This window comes from Harpia harpyja, chromosome 2 (assembly GCF_026419915.1).
Source record: "Harpia harpyja isolate bHarHar1 chromosome 2, bHarHar1 primary haplotype, whole genome shotgun sequence".
Lineage (NCBI taxonomy): Eukaryota > Metazoa > Chordata > Aves > Accipitriformes > Accipitridae > Harpia > Harpia harpyja.
This window is the reverse complement of record NC_068941.1, coordinates 19,947,669-19,963,897: the sequence shown is the minus strand read 5'-3', so window position 1 is coordinate 19,963,897 and position 16,229 is coordinate 19,947,669.

The window sequence follows — 16,229 nt, the reverse complement described above, 5'->3', positions numbered from 1 at the left end:
CCAGGGATGAGACTGAGAGTTCGGCATCTTTCTCCAAAAGCTGGAGGGCTGCAGCAGAAGGAAAGAGAACAGAGCTGAAACCCACCTATCTGCAGAGACACCCAGGCATCCCCTCCAGACCATGCCAGCCCCACCCATCCCTCTCCCTGGCCAGATGGAGCAGGTGGGACAAATGCATCAGCTGGAAGCTGCTGCTCAGGAATGCCCCAAATGCCCCTGAGGCGTTCCTCTGCCCTTGAAGCGTTTCCCTGGAGCAGGGCGAGGCATAGCAACACACTGCCCAGGCTCTGTCCCCTGCCCCGCCAGTCCTGGCGCACACAGCACTGCCCCTACTCACCGCTGCAGATCTCAGACAGCTTCTCCTCGCTTTTGTCCCTCAGGTGCTGTGCGGCAAGCCCTAGGTACAGAGCTCTGTCAGACCTCCTGCTCCCCAGCATGCTCCCAGCAGCACGGCTCGTGGCTCTGCTGGTTTGGCTGCACACCCTCCTCGCCCTCAGCAGGGTGACCCCAGGGAAGGACAGTACCTGAGGGGGGGGGGGGTGGGGACCGAGCAAGGCTGCCACTAAGCCCACCTGCGCGGGCAGGGGTGGGAGAGGGACGCGCAGAGACCCTGGCTGCCCAGGCCCTGCATGGGGCCGTCGGGGCTCTGGCAGCCACAGGGCTGCCCCTTGCTGCCAGTGCAGCGGCTGGGACTGGGACCAGGCTGCCAAAACAGGGACCCCAGGGGCTGCTGTGGCTCACCAATGAACCTCACGGCTGCTTCTCGCAAGGTGACCTGAGCATCCTTCAAGTATGGCAGGCTCTGACTCAGATATTCTTCAACTCTGCTCCTGTCCTGCACCAGCTGGAGAGAGCACGAGGGCATGGGGCTGACACAGACCCTCCCCAGTGGGCCGAACCGGTCCCTCCTCCCAGCATCCCCTGTCCCCCTTCCACCTCAGGCCATTCCCATCTCCCAGCCAGGAGCCCTGTGGGGTGGAGGTTCAGAGTCAGCTGCAGGCAGGGGGGGGGGTCTGGAGGTCCTGAGACCCCTCTGTCCGTCCCACTGCCAGGGCCCAGATGGGCTTAGGGTCTCCTTCAACATCCTGAGGGCGGGGAGGGGAGAGGGGCCTGGAGAAGAGCCCCTGGGGGCTCTGTGCCTGAGGGCAGGGGAGGAGGATGCAGCTCCAGGCTGCGGGCTCTGGGCTGGAGCAGGGCAGGCGAGGCACAGCTGCACAGGGGGCACCCCTTGTCCAGCCCAGGCCCTGGGGCTTGGGGGTTGTCCTCACCAAGCACTCCCCGATTCTGCCTGTCTGCTGTGTCTGGGTCAGGTGCTTGAGCTGTTTCCACTTTAGCAGCGTTGCAGCGACGAGGAGGGCTTCCTGAGAGGCCTGCAGAGGAAGACGGGGATTGAGGGGATTGTGGACAGGGAATGGGGCTCAAAGCCCTGGCCTCCAACGCTTGCAGGGGCAGCTGGGAAGCTTCTAGGGACTCTTGTGGTCAGGCCTTGGTGGCCATGGGCTGCTGCTGAGCCCTGCTGGACCAGGTAGGGCAGGTGTGGGAAATGTCCGTGCCAGCTTCTCCACCCCTCCTCGCGCTGGGTATGCTGGGACCCTTCCTCTGGGGTGCACTGGAGGCCACCTGAATGGGGGGAGCAGGGGTGGGAGGGGACCCCCACCTTCCCGTCCTCCTCTGCAGCAGGAGGCACAGAGGGAGGACGGGAAGGCAGTGGTGGGACCGGTGCAGGGAAGGAGGGGAGCTCTGCCCTGCCCTCAGTGACTCAGGCAGTTGGACCCTGAGGTGACACAGACTCCAAGCGTCCAACTGCCAGCAGCCCTTGCGCCTCCCTGATGCCCAGGCCACCCCCATGGTGTCAGCACGCCCTTCCCCGCATCACTGGTCAGGTTTGAAACCTGTACCTTGGCCACGCTCTCGGTCTGGTCACACATGTGGAAGAACAGTGGGAGCAGGCTTCCCCGCACGTTCTTCCTCATCTGCTGCTTGTCGTTCCCCACCACTGTCTGCATCACATCTTTGAAGAGGCAGATGGAGAGCTCTCGCAGCTGGCTGGACTGCTGGTAGGGAGGAGGACAGGAAGACTTCAGCAACAGCCGCTCCCTGAGCAAGGGCGTTGGCGTGGCTGATGTGAGCGGAGATGCTTTGGAGTCAGGTTCTGCACACAGGAGCTGTGGGCCAGATCTGCAGCCGTGGCTGAATGGCCCCAGGCCCACGAAAGGCCATGCAAGAGGTTTCCATCAGGCGGTGCCTGTGCCAGCCCCCCCCCCCCCCCCCCCCCCGGCATTCACCACCAGCCACACCAGCCGCACCAGTGCAGAGCTCCCCAGGGATGGCCTGAGGAGGAGACCGGGCTGGCCCTCGGCAATGCCTCCGGGGCACACATCGCCACCTAAGCCTCAGCCCCTCGCCACGGCACTTGGGGAGATCGTCTGGTCCTGCCTGGCAGTGCAGCCAGGGGAGGCCTCGCAGATCTGAGAGCAGCTCTTGGCTTGCAGGTGCTTTGCACAGGGGCTAGGCTGGGCCTCAGCACAGGGGGCTTAGGTCGCCTGGAGGCATCAAGTTGTCAGGGAGAAGCCGTGCTGGGCTGCAAAGCCCAGAAGCCATCTCCACGAGAGCCCAGGGGCGTGAGGAGGGGAACGGCCCTGTGCAAGTGCTGCCGCAGGGCCAGGCTGATGGGCAGTTGTCCTTGCAGAGGGCCCATCAGTGGGGCTCAGGCTCCCACAAGCAGCCTTACATCATCAAAGAGTGGCGGGAGCTTGTCCACCAGCTGCAGAGCGGTGGGGCTGGCCTCCTTCCTCTTCATATGACCTATCACATTTCTGAAGACAAGCAGGGCCTTCATCTTGTTGTCACTGTTGGCATTCTGCTGGGTCTCCATGATGTCTGGCAGCAGGACCAACATTTTTCTTGCCTGCATGAAGCACAGAATTTCCTTTTTGTCAAGCGGTGAAAGACCACCCTGGCAAAAATGCTCTGCCCACTGAGCACCAGCCTCCCGTCCAGATTCCTGGCAGGTGGCACAGGAATCCCTTCAGCCGCCTCTTGGCAGGTGGTGGCCATGGGCGCACCGTTGGGGACATGAGGATAGCAGGGGATAGGGAAGTTAGGGCAGGAGAGCAAAGGCTCCGTGTCCCCTGCTCAGCCACCCCCTTTTCCGACGGGCCCAAACGGGCAGGTGGGTTGGTAACCCTCCGGGCCTGGAAAGCTCCCCAGACAGCCACCAGGCCCCTCCATGCAGCGCTCTGTTGGCCCCCACGGCAGGGTGCGGGGAAGGGCAGAGATCTCTAAGCTGGCAATGAGTGGGCTGTGACCCCTTCATGACAGAGACCCACTGCCCCAGGCCCCAGCGTCAGCCCGTAACATCAGCTGTACCCGAGGCTCTGGCTCATCCTCCCCCTCTCAGCAGGATGCTTCTTCTGCGGACGGTAATCCCTCGACTGAGGCAGTTTGGCACTGGCTGCCTTGGTGCAGAGCAGAAACTCCTGCCCAGCACCACGGGGATGCGCCAGGAGCGAGAGCTCCTGCACGTGGGTGAGGGAGCTGTTCACCTTGCGCTGCAGTGGCAAGGTCTGAGCCTGAAGGACCCCGAGGCCCGCGAAGGGGACAGCAAGGGCATTTGGAGCTGTCACCCCACCTCCTGACTCCCAGCCCAGGCCAAGGCACCGCGTTACCCACTGCCGCAGCCCCAGCCTGCCAACGTGGCTTCACTTGACTATGCCCTGCTCACCGTCTCAGGTCTTTGCGACAGCGTGACGAGGCCTCTGAGCACCAGTGAGAGCAGCGCCAGGCTTGGACGCCTCAGGTACCTATGGACTTTGTACAGGCCAGCAAACTCCTCTGATTTAATGTCGCTGGAGGCCAGCAGCTGAAACAAAGATGGCAGTGAGAGACTGGCAGAGCCTGCAGGGCTCCCAACACCGTGCAGCTCCTGGTTCCCACTGGCAGCTCAGGGCCAGGGCACCAGAGCCAGACAGCCTGTCCTGGGGGCAGCTCTGCCCGTGGACGGCCGCTTGGCACCCCAGTGCCCTACACCCCACCGCACACCACACGGTTCTCTGTGCCAGCTCCTCCTGTCTGCTGAGCGTCGGCAGCCGCTTGCTCTCATGCCTCTGAGGAGCGATTGAGCAGCAAGAGCTGGCACAAAGGAGGCACGACACGCGAGTGGTGACGAGTGTCTCCTGGCCCCAGCCTTGCAGCCCGCTCAGCCTGTGCAGAGGCCATGTCTCTGCCCCCGACCGAGCCCTTGCCCTGCCCCAGGTTTCCAGCCTGCAGAGCAGTGCAGAGGGATGGATGCGGGCAGGGGGGGAAGCAGAGTGCTGCCTGGGCAGGCAGGGGCTGCCTGGGCTTCGTGCTTGTGCACCGGGGGCCCAAGCAGCGTGGAGTGGCCCTGCACGGCTGGCGCAGGGGAACCTGGTGCTGGGCAGGTCCCTGCTGGCCCGAAGGGGCTGTGTCCGTATGTCCTGGAGGAGGTGACCGTGTCGGGGCAGATGGGAGGGGAGAGGGCCGTGCCTGTTTTCCTGGAGAGGCAGGCACAGCCCAGAGAGCGAGCAAGGACCGGTCTGATCACTCACAGCCAAGTGATGGATGCAGGCGTCCTCTGTGTTGGAGCTGAACACCCTGCGCAGCTGCTGGTCCTGGAGCTTGCCGAGTAGCTCCCTCAAGACCTTCTCCAACGTGTGGGGCTGGGAAAGCATCACATCCCACATGGCCAGAGCAGCACTGCAGGCCCAGAGCACTCTGTCAGCAGGGCTGCCTCGGCCACCACACTGTGCCCGGGCCAGCGCGGCAGGTCCCGGGCTTGTCCTGCAGCCCTGGCCATTCTCAACCCCCTCGCCTGAGTGCCTGGGTCCCTGCCTGGGCAAGCAGGAGGGGGCTGAGATAGTGTTCCCCATGGGGCAGGGAGCAACCTTGTGGCGGGGCTCTGGGCTGGCTTGGCCAGGTTTGGCTACTGCAGGCCTGGCCGATCCAGCAGGGCTGGAAAGCGTGGTGGGGTGGAGGGCCCTTCTCCTCAGGGGTGTCCTGCGGTTTTCAGTGGCTCTAGCAGCCGGAAGGGCTCCAGGCCCCTCTCCCCACATGGACAAGCCCACAGGAGCTGTTGGGGTCAGTACCTATCACAAGATGGAGAGAGCTTCAACAGGCTCGTGACCACTTCCATGGGGCACTGGTCAGTCATCAGCAGAAGAAGGAGGTCCAGGCTGTGCCGGGCTGACGCTGTGTGGATGTGCTCCATGTTTTCATAGATGCACCTCACGATGTTTGGCACCTGGATGGCACACGGGTGAGGATGGTGCTGCCACTGGAGTGCAGCCATTTCCTCAGCTGCCTCTGAAGCTGCTGCCCTACCCATCCTACTCTCCTGGCTTAAAACGGCTTCAGGGTGCCTGAGGCACCTGCATTAGGGAGGGAGGGATGGAAGGAGGAACAACGCCTGAAAGGGCTCAAGGGCAGGGCAGCCACAGGCCGCTTACCGCCGTCAGCCAGGAGGCAGGTTCTCTCACAGCCACATCCAGGATGCTGCTCGCCTCCTCCTTGTCATAGATGCTTGAGTCTCCCATGGCCTCAATGGCCACAAGGACGATGTCTGTCCTCTCAGAAGGCTGGAGGTATTTTCCAAATGCCTATGGGAGGGAGGAAGGCAGGGAAGACACGTCACACCGAGTGTCCTGGTGGTGCTGCTTAGCTGAGCGGCGAGAGCAGCTCTGGCAAGAGATGGCCTGGCGGTGCTGACAGCAGTGCCCACAGGACAGCTGGAAGCAGGGGCTGCAGTCAGTGCGCGGTGGAGGATGAGAAGAGAGGGCCCTCAGGGTGAGAGAGGAGGGCTGGGGTCGTGGGCACAGTGTGCTGGCCCTACAGAGAATCAGGGCTTGCTGGTGGACAGGAGGGCTGGAGCTGCTGCTGGGACACTGGAGTGCAGCCCTTTTTAGTCCCTGCTCAGCGACAGCAGCAACCCTCTCACCAGTGACAGTGAGGCCATGCCAACCCTGCTGATTCCGGATCCCTTTGCTCACACAAGTCTCCTGCTGATGCCACGGACAAGAGGCCCAGCAAGCGAGGAGCTCATTACCATTGTAATGTTGCTGGTGCTGGGCGCAGAAAGCCAGGAGGTGATCGCAGCTTCCCGTTCCCTTTGACTCTGTGGATGCTCTGCGTCATCCTCTGGCAGTGTCGTGCCTAAACAGGAGGGGATCACAGAAGAGTCGGTAGGACACAGCGTCTTTGCCAACAAGCTTACCACATGGTGAAAAGAGCTTTGAACTAGGAATGGCTGAGGAGGGAGGTTATGACCCACAGTCAGGGGAGGAGGTGGTGGACAAGGGTGTAAAGCACAGGGTGACAGGCAAAGGGAACAAGAGGGACCTGAAGGATGATGGAGAAGGATGAGAGACTTCTGCCTCAAGCGTATGTGTGCAAATGCTCACAGCCTTGGAAACTCAAAGGAACTAGAGCTCTGCATGCAGTCGCACAACTAAAACATTGTTGGAATAACTGAGATGCAGGGGACGGCTTGCGTGGCTGGAGCGCTGCAGTGCACAGATGCAAGCTCTTCAGGAGAGATGGGGAAGAGGAGGCTGGGGGAGGGCTCGTATTTGAAGGAGCAGCTCAGATGTAGGGGACAATCAAGAGTCTGAGAGAGAGTACGTGGGTCAGAAGCAGAGGAGAGGCAGTGCTGGTGACATGGTGGTGGCAGCGTGTTGCAGACCCCCCCCCCACTTGGAGAGAGGATGTGGATGAAGTCTTCCTGAAAGCACATGGGGAAGTCTCTGTGTCACATGCCCTGCTTCTCATGGGGAACTTTAACATCCCTGAGACCTGCCTGCAAGATGGCAGGACGCAAGCAGTCAGGGAGATTTCTGGAGGGCGTCAGGGACACCTTCTTGCTGCAGGCGCTGGAGGGACCAGCTGGGGTGATGCACAGCTGGATCTGCTGTTCTCCAATAGGGAGGAACTATTTTCAGGACGTGGTAATCAATGATAGCTTTGGCTGTGGGGACCATGAAACAGCCGGGTTCTGAGAGGTCCTGAGAAGAGTGGGGAAGGAGAGCAGCAAAGAACAGGTCCTGGACTTCTGGCAAGCATTCAGCTTCTGCAGCAAAACGATAGCTGGGATGCTACGGGAAGCAGCTGTGAGGGGCAAAGGAGGTCAGGGAAGCAGACTTTCATGGACAGCCTCCAGAAAGCACAAGAGCGGTCTGTTGCAATACCCAGGGAAACAAGCAGGCATATGAGGAGATGTGTGTGGAGGGATGCGGTCCACCACAGCTTCTCTTACATTTTTGCTGCAGGATGAATCTGAAGAGGTGATGAAGAGCATCCAAAGCAACCCAGCTGATCTCCCAGCTCTTGCAAGTGCGGCAGAGGATGAGGTGCCCCAGCAGCTGTCCCAGGATGGGCATATGGATCTCTGTGTGGCAGGCAGGGCTGGCATCATCTCCTACAAAGGTGCTCCAGACCTGGGCAGGAGAGGGAGGACAGGTAGAAGGGCTGACGGGCAGCAGCTGCGACCAAAGCCCTGAACCCAAGACTCTGCCCAGGGGAAGGATCCCCGGTGAGCTGGAGCTTTGGAGGGCCCTCCCAAAGCAGCTAGCTGGGCAGCAGGGCAGGGAGAGCTGCCAGGCCTGGGCTCCCACCATGTCCCTTGGGCAGTCCCGTCCTGCACAGGACTGGGGGCCGAGACGGCTCCTGGCGGAGAGGAAACTGGGGAGAGAAGACCGTGGGAAAAAGAAAAAAGAAAGAAACCAAGACCCTCGCTCCAGGGCAGAGCCTTGCTGAACGCCTCAGCCGGTGCCCAGGCTTGCCGCGCAGGCATCTCTGAGCTGCAGGCTGCTCCCGTGTGCAGGGAAGGGGAGAGAGCCTGGCTGGAGGGTGCCTGGCTCCTTACCTCCACGGAGGAACAGCTGGCCAGCAAATCACTCAGCCTCCCAATCCTCCCCACGGCCCTCTCGCACACAGCTGCACTCTGGCAGTTGGTGAAGGTCAGCAGCATCTGGGAGGAGAGAAACTGCCGATGTGCCCTGCGAGCTGGCACCTGCACCAGCAGAAGCAGCACTGCTGAAGTCCTGGCTGGACACGTGCAGTCCCTGTGGCCAGGCAGGTAGGCAGATACCACACCCAGGGCAGCGTCTGCTCCTTTCCGTGCCCTCCCCCAGAACACAGCCCTGTGTCCCCTCTCCATGAAGGCTGGGCTTTTGGGCAGGAGCCTGCCCAGGGGGTCTGCAATGTGGGAATGGGGATACAGCCCCCTGGGAAGCCAGGAGTACAGAGCTTCAGGGCTGGGCTCCCTGTGCAGGACAGGCAGGTCCCAGGGGGTCTCTGCCCCGGTCAGACCTGGGGAGGAAAGCACAAGGGACTGTGAGGCGGGGGAAGAGCAGCACCAGCTGCCACCACTGTGGTGCCTAAGGAGAGGGGTCAAATGCCTCCCACCGCTTTGGTGCAAGCAAAGCTCTGGGGACAGAGCTGGCCCAGAATTGCCATGGGCAAGGCTTTGCCGTGACACAGGAGGAGGCTGCAGAGGGCAAGTCACATTGACTGCAGGCAGGGGGCACTGGGCTCTGGAAGAACATGGTGGGCCACCCCTGCCTCCCCCAGGGGAGCTGGGCACCCTCCCTGCAGTGTGCTCTGTGCCTGGCACTGGGGTGCGAACTGTCCACTCAAGAGTGGACACTCCCTTCCAGGGTGAGGAGCAGCCCCTGCGAACCCTACTCTTTGCCAACACCAGACCTGTAAGATTGTCTGCAGCTCTGTGAAGCCAGAGGCAGAAGAGCTGAGCACCAACGTCCGCAGCATGGTGTCCATGGCGTCCAGGGTCTGCAAGGAGGACAAAGGGTTGTGGCAGTCTTTCTGCAGTCCCTCTCAACCCTGGAGACGGATCTGAACTCCCCACGGCAAGAGAGGACGCCTGCGCTGCCTCGCGGTGCCCAGGGGAAGCCTCGGAGCAGGCAAGCTGCTGTGGGCAGAGCAGCCTGCAGCACTGGACGTGGCCAGGCCCACGGGAAGGGGACAAAGGGATGAGGGTGGCAAAGCAAAGTCGATATCCTGCCCTGCCTTGGATCTCCGGTTGTCTCTCAGCACGCGGCGGCCGGGGAGCAGCCCAGAGGGACTGGGGGCTCCTGTAGCTCAGCCAGCACTTACCTCAAAGTAGAGTGTAGTGTCCAGGCCCTGCATGTCTGGTTTTGGAGGAAGCAAGAAGACACTCCTGAAGCAGGCTTCTAAGAGGCTTTTCTTTTTGCCCTCTAGCACCATCTCCACTTTGCTGCAAAGAGAGAGAGGGGGGGGGGTCCTGTCGGACACCGGTGCTGGGAGCGGTGCCTCGATGCCTTGGGCAGGTGGACACGGAGCTCTGGAGCAGGGGGTCCCCAAGAGGGATGGAGGGTGTGTGGGGAGTGCTGCCAGGAGGCACCGCCTCCATCCTCGATATGGCCTGGGCCAAAGGACAGTCCTGGCAGGCAAGCCTCCCGCCTCCCGTTCTGGGGAAGAGCTGAGACGTGGCGGGGAGCCGCAGGATCCCTCTGCCCTCCCCTGCGCCCTCCCAACAAGCTGCCAGCAGGGCAAAGCAGAGGCCCTCTGATGGCACCACTGGACTGTGCCTGGATGGGGGGTGGCCCCGGCCAGGCCCAGGGCCACGGGTTGTGGAAAGGTTCCAGCCAAACCAGGGGCCTGGCAGGTACCTCAAGGCAGCGATGGCAAGCATAGCTTGCTGCCGCACCGCTGTGTGCAGGTGGTCCATGGGCTCCTCTTCCAGCAGCACCTGCAGAGCACATCCGGGATGGGACCTGGCAGCTGCCAGCACCCAGTACCAGCAGACCCAGCACCAGGTGGCAGGGCTGGCGGAGACCCTCTGCCCCTGCCCCAGCACCGGCCCCCAGTGTGCCCCCCGCCCCCCCGCCCCGGTGCTGGGGTCTCTGCTGGCAGGGCTTCTCAGCAGCATCCGAGTCCCCTCGGGGCAGCTCGGTGTCCACACACTCTTGTCCCTGCCTTCCCCTGCCCATGCGCTGTCCTCACGTTGTGCCGGTGCCCGGGGACCTTGCCGCCCTCCCCAGACCCGCCGGGTGTCCCCTCACCTTGATGTTCTCTGCCAGCTCAAATTTGTGGCAGAACGCATTCAGGCCCTGTGACAAGCCCTTGCACCTGGCAGCTTTGCACAGGGTGCAGATGGTCTCTAGGAACCGCATCTTCTGGGCCTTCTCCTGGCAGCCAGGGGACAGAGAGACAAACGGGGAGCGTGAGAACGTAGACACGCGGCCAGCAGGACTGGAGCACTGGGGCTGCAGTGCTGTGCAGGAGACCTGGCGGGAGCGGCTCTGCCCAGCCAGCGGTCGCCCAGCAGCCCTGGCAGCAGGCAGCAGAGCCGGTGGCTCCATCGGGAGACGCAGGCACAGCTACCATGGAAATGGCCGTGGTTACCTTTTTGGAGTTCTTTAGAAAAACCTGGATGAACTGCATGGATTCTTTTTCCTTTCTGTACAGAGCCAGCCAGCTGGAAGCGGCAGAGAGGGCACCTAGTAAAGGAGGAGAGCAGGGAGGGCTGTAGGGAGAGGCCGAAGGCAAACACGGGGAGAGGAAGGAGCTCTGCCCTCTGTCCAGCCCCGTTCCCGCTCCCCTGGCACGGTCTCCCCACGGGTGTCTGGGCTGGAGGATGCCCGGCAGGTGGGCTGTGATGCTGGAGTGCAGCACGGCACAGAAAGCCACGAGGGCACCGAGCTTAGGAACTCACTTGCAGATGGGCTGGAAAGGTCCCCGTCCCCCACTACGGCTGCCTAGTGCCAGGCCAGCTGCCTCTTGCTGCCCATATCCCGCAGCAGGAGCCGGGTCCCCTCTGCTGTCTCCCACCCTGCGGGAGGCTGTGCTGGGGCAGTCTCCCAGCCCTAAGCAGCATTCCGGCAGTGCCGTGCTCCCCACCCGTGGGACTGCCACTGCCGATGTGCCGGGGAAACAGGACCCTGGCGTCGATCGGGGTGCGGTCGCTGGCCCCAGCCCTGCCCAGCCCAGCAGGGCCCCTCACTTACCGATCTGCAACGGCTTGGGCATGCACACCTCGTGGGGCTCCGGTGGAGAGCTGCTCTCCTGGGGAGCCCTGTTCTCCTCCCAGGCCACCCTGGGGCGGCTGGGGGGTCTCTCCGCCATCCTGCGGGACAGAGGAAAGGGGTAGGGATGGGGAAGGGGTAAGCTTCGGCAAAATGCCTCGGCACCGCGGGGCTGCCGGGGGTGGCGATGAAAGACGTGGGCTGCGCTCAGGGGCTCCTCGCCAGCTCCACGCTCTCGCCCTGTCCCGTCGCCGTCCCGCCAGACACTGCGGGGTGGGGGCCACGGCTGCGTTGACCATATGCAGCACCACAGGGTGTCACAGAGACAGGTCAGGTCACAAAGGCACCACTGTGACACGCCACCCAGGCCGGGAGGGGCAGGGTGTCCCCTGTGGGTGGCACAAGGCCCACTCACCCCTGGGCACTTGGGTCCTCTTGGGGGGCCCCAAGTCCCACATTTGCCCTCATATTCCCTGGGGATCTCCCTGTTGCTCTCCAGCTGGCCCAGAGCCCCATGTTCACACGTCCCAGCATGCCCCCGGGACCTTTCATTCCCTTCAGTGCTCTCCAGAGCCCTGCCTCTCTCCTTTGGAAATGTTATGTTCGATGTCTGAGATTTGTTCAAGCTTAACGCAGGTTGCGTTTTTTTGTCGCTTCATCTCTTCTCTTCCTCCTACCAAACAGGAAGAGCTCATGCAGAAAAGAGGGAAAAGAAAATGAAGCATCTCCTGCTGAGTTTGCCCTTTTAGGATTTGGGAACCTTGCAGAAATGGAGATTGCTGTCTTGCTGGTTTTTCCTTGTTCTGTTTTTTTGACCGTGACCAAGAACCCCTCATCATTGCACTGGTGCTGGCTGACCACCACCTCCAACCCTCCACGGCCACTCCTCCTGCCTGATGGCCTGCGCTCCCTCCCAGCTTTCAGAATGGCGGGAAGCCCGTTTCTGCGGGGGCTGCACAGAAGTTCTACCATTTGAGTGGTTTGGTCTGTGGGGAATGTTATCCCCAGGGGCAGGGGTGTCTTATGCTTGGTTTTTAGCAATACGTAAACTTCTCCCCTGCAGCACAGCAGGAATACCGCTTTCTGCTTTAAGCTCGGAGCAGGATAAGAAAATGTAAGGTCAGTATCCTAACCGAGTGTTTCTATCCCAACTGACTTTGTATGTTGCTAATGAAATTTACCAATTCTTTTGTAATCTCACGCTAATCTTTAATCATTCCTGCGATGATACTACGCTGGCCACAGTGCGGAGTTCACCACAGATGTGACGAGATGCTCTCTTCACATTGCTACGATTTCTGGCATCTTACAATTCACATCCTTTCCTCCGGTCTGAAAATCTCTTTTGGCAAAAAGATGTTTACACCTGCTCCTCTCGTCTGATCGTTGTTTGGTGTTACAACTGTCAATGGAACTTTAACATGGTATGTTGCTTACCAGATGCTATCACAGTGGGAAACCTGTACAAAATACGCTCTTTTTTCTAAACTGTCTTAACATGTTGAATCAGTCCCCTCATCTACAGTCTAAGAGACAGAGAGCTTGAAGGATGGTTCAGAAAGTCTTCTTTAAACGTACAGAACTCATTGGGATCCAAATAAAAGTTGGCTGATTTGAACAGCACCTAAGCTGCTCCTTATTTGTGCCTTTAGAGATTTCTAAGGTAGGCGGCAGAGAGGACAAACGCTATTTGATGATGTCTGCAGTCACAGATCACAGAATCACAGAATGGCTGAGGTCGGAAGGGACCTCTGGAGGTCATCTGGTCCAACCCCCTGCTCAAGCAGGGACTCCCAGAGCTGGTTGCCCAGGACCACGTCCAGACGGCTTTTGAGTATCTCCAAAGGTGGAGGCTCCACAGCCTCCCGGGGCAAGCTCTGCCAGGGCTCAGTCACCCATGCAGTAAAAGAGTGTTTTCTGATGTTCAGAGGGAACCTCCTGTGTTTCAGTTGGTGCCCGTTCCCTCTGGTCCTGCACTGGGGACCACCGGAAAGAGCCTGTCTCCATCCTCTTTGCACCCTCCCTTTGGGTATTGATACACATTGATGAGGTCCCCCCCGAGCCTCCCCTTCTCCAGGCTGAGCAGTCCCGGCTCTCTCAGCCTTTCCTCATGGGAGAGATGCTCCAGTCCCTTAATCATCTTCATGGCTGTCTGTTGTACTCTCTCCAGCATGTCCATGTCTCCCTTGTACTGGGGAGCCCAGAACTAGGCACAGTGCTCCAGGTGTGGCCTCACCAGTACCGAGCAGAGGGGCGGGATCACCTCCCTCGACCTGCTGGCAACACTCCTCCTAATGCGGCCCGGGACATCGGTAGTCCTTTTTGCGGCAAGGGCACGTTGCTAGCTCCAGTTCAACTTGGTGTCCGCCAGCATCCTCAGCAGCCTTCTCTGCAGAGCTGCTTCCCAGTCGGTCGGCCCCCAGCATATACTGGTGCCTGGGGTTGTTCCGCCCCAGGGGCAGGACTTTGCAATTTTCCTTGTTGAACTTCATGATGGTCCTGGCGGCCCATTTCTCCAGCCTGCTGAGGTCCCTCACTTGAGGCTTCTCCCTTGCGCTCCTCTCTTTTGGTAGCTGCTCACATTTGTAACCACTCAAGCTGTTTAGAAACTGCAGTGGGTCGCCAAGACTTCCTCATTCTAACTGGGACTATTGAAGTACTGAAGCCAACAAGCTGCTGCAATATAGTGTGCATGTTGACAGCCCGATTCTTACCGTCATGTCAGATTTGACATAAGCAGTATGGCTCTTCAGGCTCTGGTTGTGCAAAAAACTGTTGAGACTCTACCACATAATTACATCTTTTCTTTCTGTCGCAGATGCCAACTGTTGCCAGAGCTTTGCCAATGTTTGTCTAGTAACGTAGTTCCTATTACTGCTTACTCTAATACTAGCTTTTAAAAAGCTTAAGAAATAGTGACATGATAACGTCGTATCTCCCCAGAAAAAGAAAAAGAAAAAAGAAGATATTTCACTGTGACTCTTGTACAATTGTATCAGCTTTCTGCTTTTCTGTAATAAATGGCTTCCTTTTGCAGAGGGAGAGGTCCTTCTTTGTACCACCCCTGCCTCATCAGCTGCACGCAGGCATCTGGGCAGCATGCACTCAGTTGCGTCCCAGAGAAACTCTTCCTTTATGAACTGGGACCTGCCGAAAACCTCGGGAGCTGGTACGCTCCCCTGGGGAAAATTGCATCCTTACCATTCTCGGTCACCCAGCCTCAGCTTTTCAGGGGCCTTTCCCCTTACCCACTTTCAGCGCACGCCTCTTCTGCTTGGGACGTGACTGTCCGCAAAACCCCACCAACCCCACCACTGCTCCCTTGCACGGTCCCAGCCTGCAGGACATTTTGAAGCACAGCTCACGTCGGCTGCAGGGGGACACTGAGGAAGAGGCAGTGAGGTGTCTTGGCACTCCCAAAGACCCCTGCAACCCCCACGGGGCACCCAGCCCACTGGCCACAGACCCATGGCATCCCCATCAGCCAAGTGAGCCCGGCAGGAGTATGGGACAGATAAAGCACCTTTGGGATTCAGCAGGCGAAGTTGCTGCCAGCCCCAAAAGAAAGATCCCAAAAGAGGCCAACCGCACAGCCAAGCCTCCGTGCCTTACGCGCCTGCTGAGCAGCAGCCTAGGGGGAGCTGGGCTCTGCTGAGGGGAGCTGCAGTGAGGACAGGGCAGCCACAGTAGCTCAGAGGTGACGTCCCAAAAGTACCCTGGGCTGCACAGAGACCATCCCGACCGTGCGACCAGTGTTCCCTTCACAATGGACGTCCTGCCAGGGCTCGAACCTCTTTGGCCATGGCCTTCCTGGGTCTTCCCGCTTTCCTGGAACTCAGCACAGCTCCTGGTCATGTCCAGGGCAGTCTAGTTCAAGGGGCAGGCCCAAACTCCTGACTTCTCTGGGTTCTTATTTGCTGGGGCACGGAGCTAACTAAACCCTAAGCTGTTAGACAGAAACACTGGTCACCAGAAAGCCACGCTTCAACAAAAGCAAGATGGTGACCATTCCCTGTAGCTGCTGCAGGTGTTGCTGGGTGCATCAGCACAGCAGCAGGCAGGCACCAGCAGGGGAAAGGGGCCCTCTGGGAGTGGTGGGGAGCAGAAGCATCAGCCTGATGTCTTCTGCTTCTGCAAGGAAGATGCTTTGCAACTTGAGAGGCAAACATAATCCCAGAGGTCTGGGCTTTCCTGAGGTCAGCTGTCCAGCAGAAGCGTGGGCCCTGCAGGCAGAGCAGTGTACCGTCAGCAGGAATGAGGGCTACAGCCTGACTTACCCTCACTGGCACTTCCCGCGTAACTCTTGCGCCCACCTCCCATGCCCTCAGCTTGGCGTTAACACGACCCGTCTCTGAGGGAGAGCACATTCACTAAGTCCCGAGCCATTGGGAGGAAAATGTCACCAGAAGATAGCTCCAGGGCTGCGCAAGCTTTCTGCCGACTTCACCTCCTTGTGACTGCTGCATCCGGGGCAGCTGCTGCGGTACAATGAAGAGAGGGTGCATGTGTACGGTGGGCTAGGCCTGGGCCCAACTGGGCGCAGAGCATGGCAAAGGCTCTGACATTTCCAGGTGCACCCGGTTGGTAAAGAGCGAGCTGGTCTCTTTGGGAGAAATAGGAGGAGCGGTTTGAGCAGGGTTTCCCCTTGTGAACATCCCATGCTGCAGCCCCGCCTACACACACACAGCCTGCTTCATGAGGGTGGTGCAACACAGGGCCCTTCCTGGGCAGATGCCCCTTTTCCACACGTAGCAACTGGAAGGACTTTTCTGTCCCTTAAGAGAGGAAAAAAGAAAGAAAAGGCAAAGAAGCCGGCCCTCTCACAGGAGAGAGGAAGCTGTAACTTCTGCAGTCGCAATCCTGCCCCATGAAGCTTTGTCCTGTCTCCGTGACTCCCCGCCCGGAGCAGAAGTATTTAGTCAGCCCTGCCTGTCCCAAGCCCTTGTAGCAGCGGTGTGATGCTGTTTCTCCGCAGTTTGCAGAAGGCGACAGAGCTCTGGGCGGGCACTGTCCTCAAGTAAGCCATGCCGTAGGAGGGAACCTGTGGTGTCAATGTGGCAGGTAGTGGGATGCTCCAGATGCAGACGAAAGGCAGCTCCATAGCTGGTGGAGAGGTACACGCACTGCTGGGGGCAGCTCCTGGGCAGTGCGGGCCGAGCTGCTCAGCCTTGCTTTGTTAAAGTAATGCCTTTAATTTACTTGCCACAGGAC